This window comes from Pongo pygmaeus, chromosome X (genome assembly GCF_028885625.2).
Source record: "Pongo pygmaeus isolate AG05252 chromosome X, NHGRI_mPonPyg2-v2.0_pri, whole genome shotgun sequence".
NCBI lineage: Eukaryota > Metazoa > Chordata > Mammalia > Primates > Hominidae > Pongo > Pongo pygmaeus.
This window is the reverse complement of record NC_072396.2, coordinates 13,430,720-13,454,700: the sequence shown is the minus strand read 5'-3', so window position 1 is coordinate 13,454,700 and position 23,981 is coordinate 13,430,720. Positions and strand designations below refer to the sequence as shown.

At 40.2% G+C, this 23,981-nt stretch overlaps 1 long non-coding RNA gene across 1 annotated transcript; it reads right to left on the bottom strand.

The window, feature by feature from the left end:
- Nucleotides 1-325: 325 nt before the first annotated feature.
- Nucleotides 326-23,465, bottom strand: LOC129025385 (uncharacterized). Its single transcript, XR_008497211.2, has 3 exons — nt 23,083-23,465; nt 5,865-6,002; nt 326-1,959 (listed from the first exon to the last, which is right to left on the bottom strand). It is a non-coding gene; the product is annotated as an uncharacterized LOC129025385 (long non-coding RNA).
- Between the last annotated feature and the right edge of the window lie 516 nt (nt 23,466-23,981).

Sequence of the window (23,981 nt, the reverse complement as noted above, 5' to 3'; positions counted from 1 at the left end):
CTTTCTTTCCCTCAGATGGTTTATGGCTTATCTGAGTGGTGGGAAATCTTTCTAGTAACTGATGAGAGTGTTCCACCTCTGCTTGCCACCTCTCTAGTTCAACTTCGAACAAAAGAGACCAGCAACAATTCCCAGTGTGATGTACAACCTTCTGGGCCATTGGTTGGTAATCCAGAACATTCCATTTGCCTTTGCTGAGCACATTTAGGAAGATCACAACTGTTACAAGGTGACTAACCATTTTCACCGATGGCAACAAGTCTTGACTGGAGAAGGAATATTTTGGCAAATGCCTAGAAATCTAAAGTCAGATATTTACCTCCCATTCACCATCCCGTCCTCATATCTTCCACCTGGTCCTACTGAATACAAACCAAATGGTCTAAAGTCTTCAGTTGTCAAGAAGCCCTACATAGCTGCGGAACCCTAGGCCCACTGGAACTGGTTTTCCCTCCAGAAGAGTAATGGGAACTGTTAGAGCCTTTGTCCACTTTAGAGATACGGTTTTATTTTTTTCTTATTATCACTGTTACCATTTTCCTCTGAGAAGAAACTGAGTTTGCAAAAAGACTTGGGGAGCCCAGTTCTCCTAAGCTCAGTCAGATCACAGTGCAGGGGCCTTGCCTTTCCCTCCTGAGCTATCTTCTGAGTCCCCAGGAGATACATTCACGTGGCGCAGTCTCAGTCAAGGTTGTTGACACCAAGAAATTCTGGCAAACTGGTAAGTATGTGCAAATGTAAATAGCAAGAGAAGGGAAGTTTTCCCTGGAGCATCTCTGCTGTCTACGAACTGGCTCTGCAATCTGCCCCCACTCATTCACAGCCCTCCTTCCTCGAAGATGGCTCAAGCAGAGGCTTTAAACAGTGGACAGTGACAGCCCCTTATAGAGGAAAAGCCCCTGCATGCCACATGCTATTTGCTATTTTTATTTCACAGCCAAGGATGAAACCTTTCATTTGCAGACACAGACCGAGTCACCCCTGTGGCCAAGATTAACATGCAAACATCTCAGTTTGCAATCTGGTGGGGAAGGAGAAGCTTCCGCAATTATTTATGCAGCAGTAACCCTTGTCCACTTCTCACCTCCCAGAGTTTCAGGCACAGGTACTCCTTTTCTCTTGCATATGTCATGTAGTCTCAACTGTGTCTTCAATCTAGGAACTTTACCCAGCCCTGGCAGCAAGCTGTACTAAACCCTAGTCTGAGACATCTGGCTTTTGCCCAGATAATTACATGTCTAACGTTGTAATTCAGGTTTGGCACTGCTGTTTCATAATGTTTTCTTTTTCTAAGCTGGAGCCTTCCAAGGGAGGGGAGTAGGACAATGGAGAAATGAAGACAGAAAAATGCAAGCGTTAACCCTGAGGTTTCTTTCTCAGTTGCATTCAGCAAACTAGCAGAGGTACCTAGACTTTCAATACCCAAAATGTGGTCTGTGAACTGGCAACCCCAGCATCACCTGGGAGCTTATTAGAGTCTCAGGTCCCACCTAGACCTCTCGAATCAGAATCCGCACTTTAACAAGATTCCCAGGTGACTCATGTACATATTAAAGTTGGAGATGCATCCTGAATTTGTCACATCAGGGTGAAAGGTGCTGAGCACAGGGCAGATGCTCATGAACTGACCACACAGTAGGGAGTCAACTCTAGGTGACTTCCATGCCACCCCTTTCTAAATGTTAGTGACTATTACTGCTGCCACAAGCTGATACGCGAATGGTGTTGGACAATTCATTTTGTGCTCATAAGAAAATCAGTATCAGTTGATTGCAAAGGGAAAAAATGCTAGACTTCAAATTCCTACTGCAGCAACCCATTTCCAAGTGCGGGTGTCGAGATGAGAGAAAAGAGGGCTTGTCTTGGGTCAGGAGAGCTGGGTTTCATTCCCAGTGGGCGCCTAGCCAGCTGGGGGACCCTGGGCAGTCATCTCTTCCTTTAGTGCCTCAGTTTCTTCATCTGCACAGAGGGAGAATGGAGACTAGACTTAATGATCTTTACAATCATGACCTACAACATAGCATGGACCCCCCACCCTCCCATTTCTTCTCTAATCCTTTTAACCTATTTCACTTTTCTCTAAAATGCTTAGCAATACACTTGCCATATTATATATTTATTTGTTTTTTTTGCACTAAAATGCAAGCTTCATGAGCCACTGCATCCAGCCTGATAATGTTTTTAAATTTGTTGTATGCATCACATCCCCTTTCCTTGTTTATCATTCTCTGAGAAACAAATGTTCTCCAGGGGTTCTGTATTTTAAAAGGAAACTAATTTTTCCTCATCCCCCAGAAAATTCGAGGAAAGCTGGGAGAAGGCATTCATAGGCAGATAAGTGACAACTTATTTCCAAAAACTAGATACAAAGGCTGCAGGCCTACAAAATGTTGTCTTTTATAGACTCCTCACTTTTATAAGATGCAAAAAAAAAAAAAAAAAAATCAGAGGAATAGCTTGTAACAAATGGTTACAACTATGGAAATACAGGAATGGCCAAAAAAGGCAAAATTCCACTATAATAGTGTCATATGCTTTTCCTCATTGGTTCCTCCTATTTAAACCCTTAGCATGTCTCTCCGTCTTCTCTTACCCTCTCAAGCTACATTTCAGATGGCCCCAACTCCCTGATTTGTTTTCACATATCATTTAAGGGCTAGCAGAGCAAAACCTTCTGAAAAGTCATGCAGATGATCATTTGCCTGGCACGCTTTTTTTAAAGTCAGGACTCAAATGAATTGAAAAGTTGCAAACATATTATTTGCAGGCAATGTGCTCAGACCCCCTTGCCTCGATAGTGGGCTGCTTGAAGCAGTGGTGGTGCACCATCATCCACCATTTCTGGTGCCAAGTTGTCTCATGTCCAGCTGAAATGTTAGTCATCTTATAGAGCTGCTTGGAAGATGCTATTACACGTAAGTCCCAGCAGTTTTTTCCTCTCAGTACTAGCTTTTTGTGAACGTCATGAGACTGGGAGAAAATCTCTCTGCCAACAAGTGCTCAGTAAAAACCTCCATCCCAGAAATTACCCTGATATATGCAAGTGTGGCAGCGTGAGAGGCAAGTGGGTTGGCAAAGGGCCACGTGGATTCACATGCCACTACCTTCTATTTCCCTTTGTTCAGCTGTGCTGCTCGCACAGGGTGGTGGGTTCTCTCTCTTTCTTTTTTCTCCTTACCCTTAGCTTTTCTTTTTCTTTCTTTCTTTTTCTTTATTTCTTTCTTTCTTTTTTTTCTTTCTTTCTTTCTCTTTCTTTCTTCTTTCTTTCTCTCTCTCTTTCTCTCTCTCTCTCCCTCTCTCTCTCTCTTTCTTTCTTTTTTTTGGCAGTTGAGCTTTGAGCAGTGATGCGTTTTGTTTCAAAAGAGAGTCACCAACAGAAAGGGATTGCTCATTGCTCATCTAACTTCAGGGCTCTCTTCTTGTAGAATGCTTCTGCCCACTCACTGTTTCATATGAGAAAGCATTTAAATTCAAAACTCACAAAGTCAGAACTGAAAGTATGTGGGTTTCAGTTCTCCTTATCCATTTTCCCTTCTTTAAAAACTAAGGAGCCCTATTTGGAGATGTGCGTGCCTGCCAGGAATGAGGTGTGGGGCTCTAGGGTGCTGTGCTGGAACCCATGATGACATGGTTGGCCTATTCATCATAGACCTTTAGAAATGGAAAGAACCAGAAAAGGGCCTGGAAAGAACCTAATTCAATTATTAGGAAGAACCAAATTCATTACTTTTAATGGCAAAAACTGCAATTACTTTTGCCCCAATTTAATACATCATTTTACAAATGAGAAAATCTAAGCCAGAGAGAATGACCTGTCCAAAGTCACATGACTAATTAGACCCTGTATCACATGTAGACCCTTGTATCTTGGCTGCATTTGGGTGTAGTTACCAATGTATGTTTGAACTTGGATCTACAACTCCTCAGCAAAGTCAGAGAATCATGCAATTAAAAAAAAAAATGGAGCTAACAGCAAGTCCTGGCATCTCCCATTAGTTTTGAAGAAGGCAGCATAAACCAGGATCTAGACCCAAAGCAGAGGTCTTGATAGTTTTTACATGAAGAAACTCATGTGATTCCCAACCAATTCTATGCAACCACAGTTAAAGTGATTTATCTTCAACATCTGGCAACCTAAAGAACTGAAGTAGAGATGAGGTTGGGAAGCTGAGTTCCAGGAACATTTTTGTCATGGAGGTAAGTTTCCTGGGTCATCATGAATTAGATGAAAAAGCTCCTTATAACTGGCCACGAAGAAGGCATCAATGACTTTACTAGGTGAAAATGTGGACTAGTGTTTGGATTTTCAAAACAAGCTGATATCAGCCACATGTAAGACCAAAGCAATAGTCACAAAGAAATCCAAAGGACAGCCTCTGTGCTGAGAATTAATAGATCCTTTTCAACAATTTTTACAATAACTTGTTGACAAGATGATTGTAAAGACTATGATGAAAAGACATGAGAAAAAAACAATTTGCAAGTAAGACTGAAGTACAGGTGGAAAAGGTGGTTAATGGGGTCATCTTTTTGCCCCTGGCCCTTCTAGCAGCCAATGGGTCAGGGCTGGACCCTTTATCCAGCCAATCAAGAGGCCATAATGTTCCTCTCTGGAGCAGCAGAGAACTGAAAGATGCTACAAAGGTGTGAAAAGAGAAAGCAAAGCAAGCTTCAAAGGACAAAGTCTGCAAAGATTGAAACTGTCAGTCTATGAATATGTGTCCAGATTCTTACTAGATGGACGTCAGAGGCCCTTCACTTTATACTAAAATATATTTAAAATATTGCAGCCGGGCATGATAGCTCATGCCTGTAATCCCAGCACTTTTGGAGGCCGAGGTGGGTGGATCACGAGGTCAGGGGTTCAAGATCAGCCTGACCAACATGGTGAAACCCTGTCTCTACTAAAAATACAAAAATTAGCTGGGCGTGGTGGCGGGCGCCTGTAATCCCAGCTACTCAGAAGGCTGAGGCAAGAGAATTACTTGAACCTGGGAGTCGGAGTTTGCAGTGAGCTGAGATCGCGCCACTGCACTCCAGCCTGGGCAACAGAGCGAGACTCCGTCTCAAAAAAAAAAAAAAAAAAAAAAAATTGCAACAGCCTGCGGCTGGGCGTGGTGGCTCAAGCCTGTAATCCCAGCACTTTGGGAGGCTGAGTCGGGTGGATCACAAGGTCAGGAGTTCAAGACCAGCCTGGCCAGCATGGTGAAACCCCGTCTCTACTAAAAATACAAAAAAATAGTCGGGCATAGTGGCACACACCTGTAGTCCCAGCTACTCGGGAGGCTGAGGCAGGAGAATTGCTTGAACCCAGTAGGCGGAGGTTGTGGTGAGCCAAGATCACGCCACTGTACTCTAGCCTGGGCAATAGAGCGAGACTCCATCTCAAAAAAAAAAAAAAAAAATTGCAGCACCCAAATATTTGGTTGAAAGGTCAGTGTCTCCTCCCAGGCAAAAGAAAATCAAGAGAATGGACCAAGCAATAATTGAGCAACTAGTTTCTGAAGCACTACTGTGTGGCCAGTCCTATAAGAGATGAAAAAAAATGGTCTAATTTCTATCCTCTCAAACTAAATGTTGAGAAGCAATTAGAAAACAAAGCAAATAAGCCCCCAAATGGCTGACTGAAATAAGCCAGAGATTTTTGCTTGTGCATCTCAGACTCCCCAGGATTTACAGAGTTATAACAGGGATTAAGATATTCAATATCAAAAATGTATTTTTCCCAGCCAGGCACGATGGCTCACGCCTGTAATCCCAGCACTTTGGGTGGCCGAGGCAGGTGGATCACTTAAGATCAAGAGTTCGAGGCCATCCTGGCCAACATTGTGAAACCCTGTCTCTAATAAAAATACAAAAATCACCTGGGCGTGGTGGCAGGTGCCTATAATCCCAGCTGCTCAGGAGGCTGAGGCAGGAGAACCGCTTGAACTTGGGGGACGGAGATTGCAGTGAGCTGAGATCGCAACACTGTATTCCAGCCTGGGCAACAGAGCAAGACTCTGCCTCAAAAGAAAAGAAAAAAAAAAATCACATGAATGCCATTCCTTAATTTTCCTATTAGATACATTTGTAATTTCTAAAAAATAATTATGATATCTTTTGGGAGGACATAAAAATTCAGAGTACAAGAAGAGGGCTCACGTTTTTAAAATTAAGAACCATTGATATAAGCAATATAAATGGAAAATTCAGAGGAGGAGAGATTAAGGGATTTTCATAGAGGAGAAAGATCATAAAAGGCTTAATCCCTGACCAGGAGGATTTTAATTCTTTAGTTAATTTATTTACGGCCTACTCTGATCACAGTTTCAGTTGGTTTCATAATGGTGGTTTAGTTTGCAGAACATATGAATAAAGCTAAGGTTTGGAGGAAGTAAGAATCATCAAAATCTGTACAAAGGGTTTTTGTTTCCAGCTCAAAGGAGAAAAAAATATGATTTTTCGCCACTCTCTTGAATTATTTATTCACATTATATATATATATATATATATATATATATATATATATGCAGAATTTGGAATGAGAAATATCTTTACAACTTCTGGGCCTTAATTTTCCAGTTCTGAGATGAACAAAACATTGTCATATTCATCCCAGAGACCAGAAGTACAGTTTAATTGAATCAATCCTCACGTTTATGAGGTTCTTTGAAATGTTTTGTTATAATAGGCCATATAAATGTAAATGATTAACAGGAAGCAAGAGAGAACTACCGCCACCTCACCACTATAGCAGCTGAAGGCAGATTTTCTCAATACACCTTCCAACTCATAAAAAGAGAAAGGAAGACCTTACTTCTCCCAAATGTAATCCCAGTAGTGTAAGTATAGTCACACATCACTTAACAATGGGGCTATGTTCTGAGCAATGCATCGTTTGGTGATTTCATCATTGTTCGATCACAGAGGTACTTACACACACCTAGTTGGTATAGCCTCCTGAACACCTAGGCTAGATGGTATAACCTATTGCTCCTAGGCTACAAACCTGTACAGCACATTCCTGTACTGAATACTGTAGGCAACTGTAATACAATGGTGAGAATTTGTATATCTAAACATAGAAATAGTATAATAAATATATGGTATAAAAGATAAAAAATGGTTCACCTGTATAGGGCACTTACCACAAATGGAGCTTGCAAAACTGGAAGTTGCTCTGGGTGAGTCAGTGAGTGGTGAGTGAATGTGAAGGCGCAGGGCATAACTGTATACTACAGTAGACTTTATAAACACTGTACACTTAGGCTACATTAAATTTATGTTAACAATATTTTTCTTTCTTCAATAATAAATTAACCTTAGCTTACTGTAATGTTTTTACTTTATACACCTTCAAATTTTTTTAGCTTTTTGACTCTTTTGTAATAATAGCTTAAAATATACATTGTACAGCTGTACAGAAATGTTTTCTTTCTTTATATCCTTATTCTGTAAGCTTTTTTCTATTTTCAAACTTTTTATTTTATTTTTGTGTGTGTTTTTACACAAACACAGACATTAGCCTAGGCCTACACAGGCTCAGGATTGTCAATCTCACTGTCTTCCACCTCCACAGCTTGTGCCACTGGAAGGTCTTCAGGGGAAGTAACAGGCATGGAGCTGTCATCTCCTATGATAACAATGCCTTCTTCTGGATACCTCCTGAAGGACCTGTGTGAGGCTGTTTTACACTTAGCTTTATATCTATATGTAGGAGTACACTCTAAAATAATGATAATGGTGGGGTGCAGTGGCTCATACCTGTAATCCCAGCGCTTTGGGAGGCTGAGGTGAGAGGGTCACTTGAAGCCGGGGGTTCCAGATCAGTCTGAGCAACGTAGTGAGAACTAGTCTCTACAAAAAATGTAAAAACTAGCCGAGCATGGTGGTGCACACGTATAGTCCCAGCTGCTTGGGAGGCTGAGGTAGGAGGATCACTTGAGCCTGGGAGGTCAAGGCTGCAGTGAGCCATGATTGTGCCACTGCACTGCAGCCTGGACGACAGACTACTGACTCAGGATCTTGTAAAATTCAAATCTAACATTATCCTAAGTAGAAGACGCATCCCTTCAGGATAAGTCAGGTGAAGACTCATTCCACAAATACTAACGCTACCATTTCTTGTTGTCTGAGCTACAAAGGTAAATAAAATGCAGCTTCGATCTCTCTCAGAGCTCACACCTGGCTTAAATTTAAACATCTTTAAAAGGGGAAAAAAAGCCCTGCAAAATCAGGGAAAGGAAAGCCAAAAGCACTTTATGTTTTCTCATTCTAGATGAGATTTTAAAAAATCATTCTATTTTATTTTTCTTTTTAAAAGAATCACATGCAGGAATTAGTACAGGGAGAACTCTAATAACAAGTTTGTGTATTTAACCTCACATTCTATAAAAGAGCTGGAACAAATGCACTTAAATCAGTGATATTTGAGCTGATGGCTTGAAATTTATTATCAGTCTTTCTGGAAATGGTTTTCTTACTCTTTAGGGTTCTCGATTTTTATTTGCATGTTTCTGTTCAGCTTGTAACTGCTACAAAGATCAGAAAGAGGAAACAGGACTGCACGGCCCAGTCCTCTTCATATTTGAGAAATGGCTGAGTCGGCTCCTGGGACGGGCATATGCTTCTAGAATACTGTGGGCTTGTTAAGCCAGTCCCTAAGCAACAATGGCACTGCAGTTTCCAATGCCAAATTCAATGTCGTTTTTAGGTTTTACTTCATAGCCAAACCAAAGAACAGACACTCAAAGAGATACATTTCTTGCCTGCTATTTTCCACCCTTTCTTAGCCAGTCCTTAGAAGGAAATACAGGCAGGCATTTCTGCTCGTCTGGAAAACATCAGCAGTGCAGAATACGACAAAAGTTTCACTTCCTTTTTAGCCTTTATTGAGCAGAAAAGAGCAATTTGAAAATGCTGTCGCTGGGGAGTAAAAAGTCACTTCCTGGCCGCTTTTGTCAAGAGGGCCCCTGCCGCTTGGCACATCTTCAAATAGAATCAAGAGGCACACTTGATTATACCCTTCATGAAAACATTTAAATAATGTGAGGGTTTTGATTTAACATCCTTTCCCCCACATCCCAGGAACTCTCATAGCCAAAATGATGATGCAGCCTTACTTAAAATGTACCTCTCTAAGGTATTCAGAGCTGTTTTAAGGATTCCCCCCATGGGCAAGCTACTTAAATGGCTCCAACAACTCAGAAATATAAGACTAAAATTGCACTAGAACCCACATGGAGTGTCTTAGCAATAATACTGCACGTGGCACAAATAATATATATTAGGTTGGCTGTTGCTTATAAAAAAAAAATGCCACAAATGTTTAGAAGGAAAATAAAAGGCACTCATGAAATAGTGGTAATCAAATATGAGAAGTTGATATCAGAAGACATTTGCTCTCAGATTTTCTCAATGTAATTCACAATATCCACTGGCAATATGAGCCCCCAGTGGCACCCACTACTCTCCTTTTGATAAATGCAATGGTCTCTTGGCTTTTAAAAAGATAAATCTTGGGTATAATGCGGAGCGTCAGATAGTAATAAAGGTATTTTATACTGTTTTGCCACTGATGACCAAAAAGAAAGTGAGATGAATCAAATTGGGAAAGATACAGCTGTTGAACGTTGAATGAGCGAAGCACCCGGCAGGAAGTGTGTAGGTGAAACCAAACACTTGGTTCAGAGGTGAAATCTGCATCTGACTGGCGGGTTGTAGTTTTCCTTCCTAAGAGCAGTTGGGCTGGTTGTTTTTTCCTCCAAAAGACACAGAAATGATCACAGTAGGTCAGAGAGCTGACTTACTCCTTTTAGAAGCCTTTGGTTTGGCTGCTGGTAAACTGGAAATCGAGTTAACTAAATCTATTGAATTACCAACGAATTCTATCTCACTCTTGTTCTCTTCGAGAATTGGGTAACTCATTGAATATTTTTGACCCACTTTTCCAGAAGCTGAGTGATGTGGATGGATGTCAATATGGCTTTGAATGATGCTTCTTCCAAGCTTTATAGTCTCTGGGATAGGATTGCAAATAAAGCCAGAGGCCTTCTGTGTTTCGTTTGTGTGACATTCACAGTATCCTACACACAATAGATGATTCATAAATGAGTGTTGAATGAATTAAGTCGGTTCATGGTGCACCTATCCCACCCTCTCCATGTAAATACATATAAACAAACAAATAAATAAAAATAAGGATAGATAACAAGCCCATGTAAAGCCCAGAAAGTCTGTATCTATATATTTCCATAATGTCAAACACTTGGATGTTTGGAAACTTCTGGATGGTTGCCTCTACGATTCTATTTTCTATTATTATTTAATGATAAAAATAGATTATATACAGAGATCCTGAGGCAAGGCAAGACATGATCTACCTACCCCATAGTCTCTTGGTTCCTACTGCCCTCTAAAAAAATTTCTATGAGAAATTGAGCCACATCTGGATATGTCACTTAGGATAGTTTGCCAATACTTGTCAATGAGACTCAGAATGTTGCTGTATGTTGATGCAGTTCTCTCTCTCTCACCCTCTCTCCCCACTCTTTATCTTGCCTTTTCCATAAAGCTTTAGAATAACTAGCTCTTTTATTCACTCTGATAGAAATAGAAGAAAGCCCAAAGCCCCAGCCTTTTCAGGAATTCCAGGGCAACCGAGTTACTGCAGCTACTGTACAGCCCCTGCTCCCAGGAATTTTCCTTTCCCGGTGTCCCCAAACACCACCCACAGCCACACACCAGTCCCTCTGAAGAGAGTTTCTCAGCAATCAGGCCCTCTGCCCATCACCAGGCAAGAAGCCATTCTGGGGAATAAGATGACAATAACCAAGAGGACAAAAGCCTGCTCTGTGTGCATTTCTGTCTGCCCCATTGTTGTGAGCACGAGGCAACTTGGGGTTGGGCATTCTCTGCATATCAGGAAATCTGTAATCAGGGGAAATTATTTCTTTTTACTTCCAAGGACATGAGCAAATTTAGAGCAGTGTTTTGGGGAGGGATTTCTTGTTTGGGGGGTTTGTGTTTGTTTTTGCCTCCTCCCTTTCATAGAAAAAGAGCTTAGTGCAGGCTTTTAACTTGAAACTAGGAGGTGGATCAGAACTGCTTTTTAGTACAGAAACTGCAGGTCCTGGATTTGTTATTCATATTTGTCCATTTGCTACACAGTACTTTATCAAGATCTTTCGCAAGTGTCCTTCCACGTTGACTTTATTGGTTTCATATTAACAGACTTTATCTTAGAGTGGGGAAGAAGGGAGGGGCCGCCTGGGCAAACCAATGTTTGTTATGTGAAAATACTTCTGTGGGTAACACTAAAGGGAAAGGAAGAATTTGGTTAAATAAATGATTTGAGCCTAGGAAAATAATCAAGTCAATGAATCCGCTAACAATTTAGAAGCAAGTACTTCTGTCCAGATTTAAATTCAACTGAGAGTTATTGAATGCACATGCTTTTACAGTATCTCACTTTGTGTTAAAGTGCCATTTATTGAACTAGCTTGTTCTTACCACAAAAGTAATATGAAATCAGACAATTTGCATTCTGATTTCGCCTTTTTTGTCTTGCTTTCTTGAAGATCCAGTGACATGTATTCCGGTTCATATTATTTTTCTGTTTTATGAATAAAATATATGTATGCATGGAAATGAATATCTAATGAAATATCTGATGCCTATTGACCACTTGCTATTTGTCAGCCACAGTGTTAGACCTCTTGTAAGTATAATCTTAATTCCGAAGCCAGCCCAAACTGGTAGGTGTTAGAATGCTAGCATGTTGCTAGAATGATCTCCAGTTTACAGTTGAAAGTACTGAGGCATGGAGAGGTTAAGTCACTTGTGCAACTACATGGCTAGAAAGTGGGAGAGCTAAGATCTAAAGTTGGATTTCTCTGACTCTTGTCTTGCTCAACAGGTGCCTATAATCTCAGCCCTGTGGTGTTACACCATGATTCTTAGGTTATGTTATTTGACAAAGGTGATCGATGTCACTCCCTGATTATGTTACGTTTTATGGCAAAATTGAAGGAGTTTTACAAATGTGATTAAGGTCCCAAATCAGTCATCTTTAAGGAATCAAATGGAAAATTATCCAGGGTGGGCTTACTTAATCAGTTGGACATTCTTTAAAAGAGGGCTTAGGCCTTCTCTGAATCACAGAGACTCTCTCCTGCTGACCTTGAAGATGCAAGTCATCACTAGTTGTACAACTTCAAGAAAAAGAATTCTGCCAACAACCACTTGAGCTTGGAAGATGACGCCAAGCTTCCAGATAAGAATCCAGCCCAGGCTGACACCTTGATTTCAGCCATGTGTGACCCCGAGCTAAGGATCCAGCTAAGCCATTTCCAGACTTCTAATGGAAGAAACAATGAAATAACAAATGTGTTTTTTGAAGCCACTAAATGTGTGCTAATTTGTTATGCAGGAATAGAAAATTAAGTCAAGACACGTGTAAACTGATAACACAAATAGAAGTATCCATAAAAAGTGTGAATACACAAATATATACCAAAATGTATTACATATTTATAAATTATGCACATGAACTACCATATCAAGAGAATATCCCAAAATAAAACATGAGACACACAACACACACACACACTCAGGAAATGAGAAAGGATGACCGTTGTTCTTAGCCACATCCCTCTTCTGCTACTGACAATCTCTTCCCTGATGGAGGGGTCACAACAAGTATTGAAACTTAAATCTTAGTTATCCCCTTCCAAATGGACTAAAATATCTATAAAATCAAAGGTGGAGGCAAGCTTTTTGAAAGCGTGACCATAGTATTTCTAAGGGGCCATTGATGGAGGGATAGATACTCAGCCTTCTCACGGGACCCCTAATGTGTGTTTGCTTTCAGATACTAGACATTCAAAGGCCATTCTCATCACTTCCTACTCAGACTAGAATCACAGTTATATGTCCATCATACATCAGTCAATCAGCACAGGGTTAGTGTTTACCTCTGGACTGCCCAGCTCCACTTTGAGAAGGAAAGTGTGCTATGGAGAAAGGGCACATCTTGGCAATATGTACAATATGCCTTCAGTCTTCATGCTCTACTCTCCAAACATTCACAAAGTTCAGGTTTTCCATCTTTGTTTTTTTTCCTCCAGATTTTTGTTTTTTCTGCCCATGTAAGGTGTTCCACTAGGAATTACATCCTGTGAGAAGTTATGCTTGTAAATCCATGTCAGTCCATTGTCATAATTTTTACGTGTCTACACATTCCATGCTGCTCCTCAGGGTTCCTTCTGAAAACCACTTTGTTGATACCGGGGGCAGCGAACTTTCTGAAGTGGGCCATATAGTAAATATTTTCTCTTTGGAGGCAGCTACTCAACTTTGCCATTTTAAGAGGAAAGCAGCTGCAGATAAACTGTAAATGAATGAGTACAGCTGTGGGCCAAGAAAGCTTTACTTACGGATGCTCAAATGAGAACTTCATATGCTTTTTTTTTAAAATTTTTAAGTTCAGGGCTACATGGGCAGGTTTGTTATATAGATGAACTTGTGTCTCGGGGGTTTGTCATACAGATTATTTTGTCACCCAGGTACTAACCTAGTGCCCAATAATGATTTTTCCAGATCCTCTCCCTCCTCCCATCCTCCACACTTCAATAGGCCCCAGTGTGTGTTGTTCCCCTCTATGTGTCCATGTGTTCTCATCATTTAGCTCCCACTTATAAGTCAGAACACACGGTACTTGGTTTTTTGTTACTGCATTAGTTTGCTAAGAATAATGGCTTCCAGCTCCATCCATGTCCCTACAAAGGACATGATCTCGTTCTTTTCTATGGCTGCATAGTATTCCGTGGTGTATATGTACCACATTTTCTTTATCCAGTCTACCATTGATGGACATTTAGGTTGAGTCCACATTTTTGATATTGTGAATAGTGCTGCAGTGAACATATGCGCTCATGTGCCTTTATAATAGAATGATTTATATTCCTTTGGGCATATACCCAATAATGGGGTTGCTGGATCAAATGGTAGGAGAATGTCATATAATTTCTACATGCCAAGAAATAGTATTCTTCTTTCTATTTGTTTTCCAGTCCTTTAAAAATGTAAATACTGTTCTCAGCTCTCAGGTTGTAGAAAAACAGGTAGCTAACCGTTTTGTGCTCTTGGGCCGGAGACTGCTGACTCCTGATTTATAATGAGATGCTATCAGAGTTAATGACTTAATCATTGTAGAAGGTATTTCTCTTTATGGAATAAAAAATGTTATGGATACAAAATAGCAGTAGGTATATAGATATGTATTAAATTAGCAAAAGATGCCCTTATAATGATCAGGTCCACAAATCATGCTACATCTTCAAAGAGGAGACTGATTTGACTTTTGCTAATGGAACTGGTTCTACATGTGCATTTCATTCTGCACAATAAACTCAAGAAACTGAAATATGCCTTGTGGTTCTTACAACTGAAGATCCAGGTAGTCTATTAAAATTACCAGAGTCCTTTACACTATTTTTTAATAATTTAATTAATTGATTTTTTTTTAGAGACAGGGCCTTACTATGTTGCCTAGGCTGGTCTCAATCTCCTGGACTCAAGCAATCCTCCTACCTCAGCCTCCCAAGCAGCTGAGACTACAGGCATGCTCTATCAGGCCTGGCTCCTTTATACTCTTTAACATACACAAGTCAGTATTATGAAAAATGGCCCATGTGATGGCAGAATCCTTAAATATGATTGATGGCAATCAACCAAGATAATCAAGTGACCCAGCCATATTCAGATCACTGCCAACTTAAGATAATCATGGACAAACTCATATGTCTGGTTTTTCCATGTCCTCATCTATTGCTTTGAGTGTAAATATACAGTTTAATCTCTGATATAGCTGACCTTAACGTCCTGCTGGCATTATGTTATAAAACAAACAAGCGTAGCTTTAAAAGACGTAAAGGATTGGATTACCAGTGTTTGCATATTCTTAGGAAAGATATCTCCTTAGCCAATGGGAAACATGGCAAGTGTCAGTCCCATTTCTCAGAGTCCAAATTCTTAGGTGTTAAATTACTATATGTATAATATTGCCTTGTACAAACATCAAAAAGAAGAGAAAGGAAAGAAAGAGGGAGAGAGAGAAAGAGAGAAAGATGTGGACCATTTTTCTAGAACTAAACAGAAAAATATTCTCACAATTTTGTGTTGTCCTAGTGGACTGTCAAAGCTTTGCTTGGTGCTTGGCTACACAATTTGTATGCCATTGTATCCATTATGGTGTAATATGTTGATGGATAATGAAAAATCAGGAGTATCCACTTGGGCGGTCTGGCAAGAATTCAGTTTAAAGTAAATATAAGCTCTCTGGAGATATCTACCAGAAGAAGTGTTCTTTTTAAAGCTCATTGTTTGTTTTAATCCAGTGGAGAAAAAAAAGAGATAAAAACTAAGGAGTAAGATCTATAAAGAGAAAGTACAAATATTAAGACTGTCAAATGGAAAAAGACAGGGAATGAACTCAAGGCCAATTTAGACTTTTCAGATTGTCCTGGCAAAATTCTCCTTAAAGTGAAGGATAAGGCCCATCAGACCACAATTCCCTAGTTTAACTTAGTAAGACTTAATAAGAAATCTATTGGTATATGTCCTTATTGTGGTTTCAAATACAAATTTTTATTTTATTTTTCATCATATTAAAGTGAAATGACTATATATGTGTTCACATGTATGATGTGTATGTATATATATATGTATACACACATACATTTATATTTAGATATACACACATGCATTTGGAAAGGTAAAGTGCAGGGAAGAATATACAAACTATTACTAACCAAATCCACTGCCCAAGGTTAACTAATGCCTTCTATTTTTAAGGAGAAGTGGTGTTAGGAAGTATTATTTTCATTATTACAATAAAAACTTCAACTCTTTTGAACTGGAAGAGCCAAAGAAGGTTAATAGCCCAACATCTAACTAGACAAATTTGGAAACTCTAATCTACAGGGGTCATGACATAACCTAGGCCACCCAGATCCTCACATATTCAATCAGGATAAGAAATCAGTCTTCTAATTCATAGCCCAGTACATAAAGGGCAAAAAATTTCAGGTAACAGCTATAAGCAAGAATCAAAATTTGTCCTCAGCCCTGGAAGAGCTGCAATTTACAAACTACCAGCTTCCTGGCAAAATGAGACCTTGACACCGAAAAGAATTAGTGTTCCTTAAGTTTTGTAGTTCTCTAATTACAGAGAGGCTTTTTAGACTTACCTCCAGAGGTTTTAATATTGCTACCTTAATTTATAGCTGTTCTTTACTTTTAATAGTCAAATGAAAGTTTTAATTATAATCAAGCAAGTCTTCATACAAAAAGATAGCACTGCTGGCTCTCCTTCAAGAGAACATGTGCTTTCAGTTATTTTCTGGGAGGCTGGGGAGGAGAGGACAGAGAGCATTTACCCACTCTGATTCAAACAGCATACATTTGCACAAGGTCTCTCTAGACAAAGCTAGGACTGAGACTATAAATATGGAATCAAACAGAATTAACAAGCCCTTGTCAAACCTATAGTCTTGATTTTAGCTGCATTATACACTAAACAACCTGTCATATCCTGTTACAAATAGAAAACAGGGCTTTACCACGTTAACGGTTGGTTTGCACAAGAACAGTACATGAAGAGTATTGAATTATAAAAAACAAATTTATGTTGAATACTTGATATCCAATAAAAAGATGTTATCTTTTTGTTGTTTAGCTTTATGAAATAAACTTTATTTTGGAATAATATTATATTTACAGAAAATTTGTAAATAGAACAGAGTTCCCATTTATTCCTCATCCAATTTCTCCATTGTTAAACTCTTACGGCATGTTATACTTGTCACAACCAAGAAATTAACCATAGTACAAAATTGTTGGCTGGGCTCATTGGCTCATGCCTGTAATCCCAACACTTTGGGAGGTCGAGGAAGGTGCATCGTTTCAGGTCAGGAGTTCAAGACCAGCCTGGCCAACATGGTGAAACCCTGTCTCTACTAAAAGTACAAAAATTAGCTGGGCATGGTGGTGCATGCCTGTAGTCCCAGCTACTCAGGAGGCTGAGGCAGGAGAATCGCTTGATCCTGGGAGGTGGAGGTTGTGGTGAGCAAAGATTGTGCCACTGCACTACAGTCTGGGCAACAGAGTAAGACCATGTCTCAAAAAAAAAAAAGTATGAAATTATTAACAAAACTCAAGACTTTATTCCAATTTCATAAGTTTTTCTGTTAAATATCTTCTTTAAATACTTCTTTTTTCTCTCTGTTCTGTTCTTGCTGTTCATGGAATAGCACATTGCATTTAGTTGTCATGTCTCCTTGGTCTTCTCTGTGAGTTTTTTTTTTTTTTTTTTTGTCTTTTCATGACCTTGACAATTTTCAGCAGTACCAGTAAGGTATATTGTAGAATGTCCCTCAATTTGGGTTTGCCTGATGTTTTCCCCATTAGACTGATGTCAGAGCTCAGAACACAATACCCCAAAATATGGTGCCTTGTCACGATGAATACTTTGAACTGAAGGAGATTGACAGGGCCTCAGAAACAAGATCTCTCTCTGACCTTCTCCCACCCTTCTTTCTCCTGTTCCTCTTTCTCCCCCAAAGGAAGCCATAGAAACTAGAACTCCTGTTCCTCAAATCAAGCCACAGAGCCTAGAAGTATTAAATATCTTTGCCTTTCTGTGTAGGAGCTGACCATAAAGAAAGTCTCTGACCTACCTTGTCTGACTGTAGGTCATAAGACCCTCACTCCAGAGGAGTCCTGCTCCATACTCAGGGGGAAGGAAAGCTACACAGACAGACCAAGAAGAATTGGAATAGAGAGGCCTTACTGGGTTTCCCACCTTAGTCTGTTACCATTAGATGATACCCTTTTGTCCAATCACATTGCTGCATGGCTGTCCATTCTTTGTTGAACCTAAGCATGAAATGGAAAGCTTTCCCTGAGTCTTTGGCTCTTTGTTTCTGAAGGCTCTCGTGTCACGTAAAACTTTGATTAAGTAAATGTGTAAGTTTTTTCCTGTTAATCTGTCTTTGTCAGTTTTATTTCAGACCCAGCCATGAGCCCTAGGAGCATTGAGGAAACTTTTCCTCTTGTACACTGGGGATATGGATTTTTGGAGTCGGTGAAGTGCCCTTCTCATCACAACATATTGGAGGGTACATGATGTCCGCATGACTCGTGATGTTAGTCTTCATCAGTTAGTTAAAGGGGCGTTTGCCAAGTTTCTCTACTATAATATTACTGTTTTTCCCTTCTGGTTCCATATAAGGATTTTTGTCAGTAAGTCACTAAATCTAGCCCGCCCTCAAGTGTGAATGTTGGGGAGATTAATCTCTCTCTCCTAGAGGAGAGAGCATCTACATAGAATATTTGTCAAATGAAAGAGGAGGCTTTCCAGGATGAGGGAAGACAGGTCTTGTCTACTTGGGTATTTGAATAAAAAAAGGAAAAGGGCATTTGTACGTCCATGAGAGTTAGCCAGGTTTTTTCCTGACTAAGCAATGCCATTTACTGTAATGCTGATTTTCTTTAAATTTGAAAGTATTGTATTGGCGTTTTAGTTGCACCTTTACATTTCTTATTTTTGAGTCATTTTGGGGGGTTATATTTTATATTCTATGTCAATTGTCTTAGCCCATTTTCTGTGGCTTATGACAGAATACTTGAAACTGGATAATTTATAGAGAAAAGGATTTTTTTTTCTATTTATTTGCTATTATTATTCCTTAGATACAGGGTCTCTCTCTGTCACTCAGGCTGGAATGCAGTGGTGCATGATAGCTCACTGCATCCTCAAACTCCTGGGCTCAGCCTCCTGAGTACCTAGGACCACTGGTGCATGCCATCATGCCCAGCTAATTAAAATTTTTTTTTTTTTTTTTTTTTAAGAAACGGGTTCTTGCTGTGTTGCTTAGGCTGGTGTCCAACTCCTAGCCTCAAGTAATCGTCCCACCTTTTCCTCCCAAAGCACTGGGATTACAGGCATGAGCTACCATGCCCAGACAGAATTTATTTCTTACAGTTATGGAAGCTGGTCCCAGGTCGAAGGGCCACATCTGGGGTGAGGGCCTTCTTGTCAGTGGCGACTCTCTGCAGAGTCCCGAGGCGGTACAGGGCATCACATGGCAAGGGGGCTGAACATGCTAGCTGAGGTCTCTCTTCCTCTTCTTATAAAGCCACCAGTCCTCTCCCATCACAACCCATTAATTCATTAATCTGTGAATGAATTAGTCCATTCTTGGGGGTAGGGCCCTCATGATTCAATCAATTATTAATGGCCCCTCCTCTCAATTCTGTCACATTGGGGATTAAGTTTCAACATGAGTTTTAGAGGGGACAAACATTTAAACCATAGCATCAGTAGAGGTGTAAAGTCCTCAAGAGGAGTTGGGAAGAGATGCCTGCAGCCAGCATTTTATAGTATTTCCACCAGACAGATAGAGTAGATGTAAGTAACCCTAAGAGCATAGTAATAGTAACATGTGTAAAATAATTAGGCAGTGATGCATTTTAAGCATTTATTACCTTTACTTTTCATATAATTTATTTTATTGTAAGTTTATATCACTTAATAGTGACTTCGTTTAACAACCGGCTCTCAATTTTCCAAAAACTTTCACAAGCAGCTCTTGCCACTAACACTATTATTAGAAAACATCTGGAATGATTCACATAAAACTGTTCACAGTAGCTATCTCTGGAAAATGAGTTGAAAGTTAGAGGAACTTTCCCTTTCTCTTTCAGTCCATTCTATACTGTTTGATTTATTTGAAATAAATAAATATGCATTATTCTTTTAATAATAATGTTAAGTTTAAGAATATTATATTAGGAAGATGATTTATAACACCAACTGTGTAAGAGGAGGGGACATTACAACTATATATTTGTTTTTGCATATATATCGGAGGTTAAACAAGAAACTAATAAAAAGCATTATCCCAAGAGAGTGAGGGCAATCAGTCGAATGGGAATGTATTTTTCATATTCTTTTGATATTTGAACCACATAAATGGATGTGTTCCCAAAAGTTTAACAATTAAAAACACTTTAAAAAGATCATCTGCTGCTCCACCCTAAAAAAACACAAGAGAAATTTCTATGAATTATTATTACGTATTGAGGACTCTGCCTCTTTGGAGGACAAGTCTCACTGAAATCATAAACTTTTTCTTTATTTCCATAACAAACTCATGGTCAGGGTGTCTTGAAAATGACTTTAGGGGTGAGTCATTGTTCAGGTATGCAGCTGTGTTAGCACTGGCCTCGAGACTCAGATAATACAGGGCACAGTTGTTATAACAAACAGCAGTATGTGGATGAAGACATTTTTTCCAGGTAGAAAATGGAAGAGGGCCAGACACCCTTGAAGCGCTCTACCTTTTCATTCCTCTCACGCTAGTGTTAGGAAGGTGTGTTTGACCAGTAGAATGGGCGATGTTTGTTTAAGGCTTACGGAAACGTAGGCACCTGACCAAAATCAATCTCGCAATTTTTTTTTTTTTTTTAGATGGAATTTCACTCTTTTTGCCCAGGCTGGAGTGCAATGTTGCAACCTCGGCTCACTGCAACCTCCACCTCCCAGGTTCAAGTGATTCTCCTGCCTCAGCTTCCCGAGTAGTTGGGATTACAGGTGTGCACCACCATGCCCGGCTAATTTTGTATTTTTAGTAGAGACAGGGTTTCTCCATGTTGCTCAGGCTGGTCTCGAACTCCTGACCTCAGGTGGTCTGTCTGCCTCAGCCTCCCAAAGTGCTGGGATTACAAGCGTGAGCCACCACGCTTGGCCAAGCTCGCAATTTTGAGGCCACCTCTTGATTCTCAGAGGAAGAGCAGAGGCCTTCCTCCTATGGTGCAGTTGCATAAGTGACAGTTCTGAATGCTGTGCCCAATTATTCCAGTTGTGTTTAGTTTTCCTTTATAATGCAAACATCTGTTATCTAGCAGGAACCTGAAAAGGATTTGCCTCTGCCTGATTCCTCCACACCTCAAGCCTTTGTTGTAGCCCCACAGAACTAATGACAGACATTTCTCTGCCAGATTATGAGAACTGAATAATATTTGTGATCAAAATTAATGTTAAAGATCTAGTATGAACTGAACATGAATGTGGTTTACATACATGCATCTCTATTCTCTTTTAAAATCACAGCCATAACACATGAGAATGTCAGTTGCAAACAAGCCCTAAGCCGACTCTTAAAGACTGAAATGACAGCACAAGCTTGCATCAGCCACACTTTCAAAGTCTTTGAAAATGTTTTTTTCAAAGTCTTTGAAAATGTTCCTTGCAACATTGCACCTCTATAATGTTGTGTCTAGTCAGGCAGGACAAGCCCATGGGCCAACATATAGAAGCTACTGTTATTTTTATTATTGTTAGCATATAAATTTTGAAATTGCATTTTTGTTGGTTTATATATACAGGTTAGAACATAAGAAAATGGTAAGTCACATTAGAAGAAATGATAGGGGCCAGGCGCAGTAGTTCATGCCTATAATCCCAGCACTTTGGGAAGCCAATGCAGGCGGATCACCTGAGGTCAGGGGTTCAGGATCAACCTGGCCAACATGGTGAAATCCCATCTCTAATAAAACTACAAAAATTAGCAGGGCGTGGTGGCACACACACCTGTAGTCCCAGCTACCCGGGAGGCTGAGGCAGGAGAATTGCTTGAACCTGAGGGGCGGAGGTTGCAGTGAGCCGAGATCACGCCATTGCACTCCAGCCTGGGTGACAAAGTGAAACTCCGTCTCGAAAAAAAAAAAAAAAAAGAAAGAAATGATAGTGTCATAAATTCACCGTTTTTGCTGACACCATAGAAAAAATCAATTCAGTCAGGAATCATCAATAAGTGCCAAAACTACTTGGTGGAAGTTTGAGGAAGAACAGGAGACTTGAGCCTGAGCCTCCAACTATCTTCCCCCAGGTTACTTACTAATTACAGCGGGAAAAATGATAGCCTTACAATGCAGAAATCTGGTGGCAACCATCTAGACAAGTGATCCAAGTTATCAATGAATGGGACAAATTGGCAGCACGTGCGTCCTGATGTGAGGCACCCGGAAGGACACAACATCCTTTATTGGTTTTCCTACCCCAAATTATCTGACTCTAATCATGAAAAAAACAACAGGCAAACCCAAAATGATAGAAATTCTACAAACCGGTTGGTTCATATTCTTCAAAAATGTGACTGTCTTGAAAGACAAAGAGCAGCTGAGGAACTGTTCCTGGTTAAAGAGACATGACAGCTCAATGTGATGCATGATCCTGGACTGGATCCCAGATGAGGAGGAGGAAAAGGGCTGTAAAGGACAATGGAGCAACTGGCAACATTTAAATATGGACTTTATGTTAGATAACAATATCACAGCATTGATGTTAAAATTCCTGAATTTGATCATTGCACTGTGGTTATGTAAGACAATATTCTTGTTCTTAGGAAATATAAACTGAGGTACCTTCAAAGCGTTCAGAAAATGGTTCAGAAAAAAAAGAGGTGAGAGAGAAAGTAAACGTGGTAAAATGTTAACAATTAGTGGATCTGAGTAAAGGATATAGGGAATTCTTTTAACTATTCTTGCAACTCTTCTGTAAATTTGAAATTACGATTTTTTTTTTAAAGTTAACACAGTGACTCACATGACTTCTTGGGAGAGGAAGAAAGTAGCACCATGTTCTAAGTCTATGCTGAGACACTGGGCCCTGAAACAGAAGCAAGAGTTGGAGCAGGAATGAGCAGCTATCTGGGGTTTCTGTTTGCAGAGATAAGATGAGGTGAAGCTCAGAACTCAAAAGAAATCTAGAAACCAAAGACCTAACCTCTAGTCTGTAGAGTGAAGTCAGACACCAAAAGAGGTAAGCAAAAGATCCAAACCAGGGAGCAACAACACTTATGGGGTAAGAGAGAAAAGGCAATCAGAGATGTTGGTGGAATAGAGAAGCCAGAGACTAAAAATGGTAAGAGAGGAGAGGGTTTCAGAAAGTAGAGTGTGGTCAGCATTGTCAAAAGCTACTGTATTAGTCAGGGTTCTCTAGAGGGACAGAACTGAGTTTATTAAGTATTAACTCACATAATCACAATGTCCCACAGTAGGCCATCTGCAAGCTGAGGAGCAAGGAAAGCCAGTCCGAGTCCCAAAACTGAAGAACCTGGAGTCTGATGTTCGAGGGCAGGAAGCATCCAGCACGGGAGAAAGATGTAGGCTGGGAGGCTAGGCCAGTCTAGTCTTCTCATGTTTTTCTGTCTGCTTTATATTCTAGCCATGCTGGTAGCTGATTAAAGGTGCCCACCCAGATTAAGGGTGAGTCTGCCTTTCCCAGCCCACTGACTCAAATGTTAATCTTTTTTGGCAACACCCTCACAGACACACCCAGGATCAATACTTTGCATCCTTCAATCCAATCAAGTTGACACTCAGTATTAACCATCACAGCTACCCAGAGAAAAAGTTAGCTGGGGTATGGTGGCATGTACCTGTAGTCCCAGCTACTTAGGAGGCTGAGGCAGGAGGATCATCTGAGCCTGGGAGTTGGAGAGGCTGCAATGAACCAAGATTGCACCACTGCACTCCAGCCTGAGTGACAGAGTGAGACCCTGTCACACACACACACACACACATACACACACACACACACACACAAGGCTACAAAGAGGTCAAGAAGTATTTCATGTAATAATAGTGCATTGATTTGTGAACTAAGAGGCTGTTGCAATAATAAAGGAGACCATATATTGAGCACCTACAATGTACATATTTCCTTCAACTCTCACAGCAACCCCATGTGTCATGGCCATCCCCTTCCATATTAGGCAGGTGAGAAGAGTGAAGCTCCTAGAAGTTACGAAGTTTCTGAAGGTGGCACAGCTAATAGGAAGTTGACCAGGAACAAGTGACAAATTTTGAGGTGACAGCATGGCAAAGTGTATATTTTATCTGTTAGCACTTAGGAGCCTGGGTGAAAAAATGGC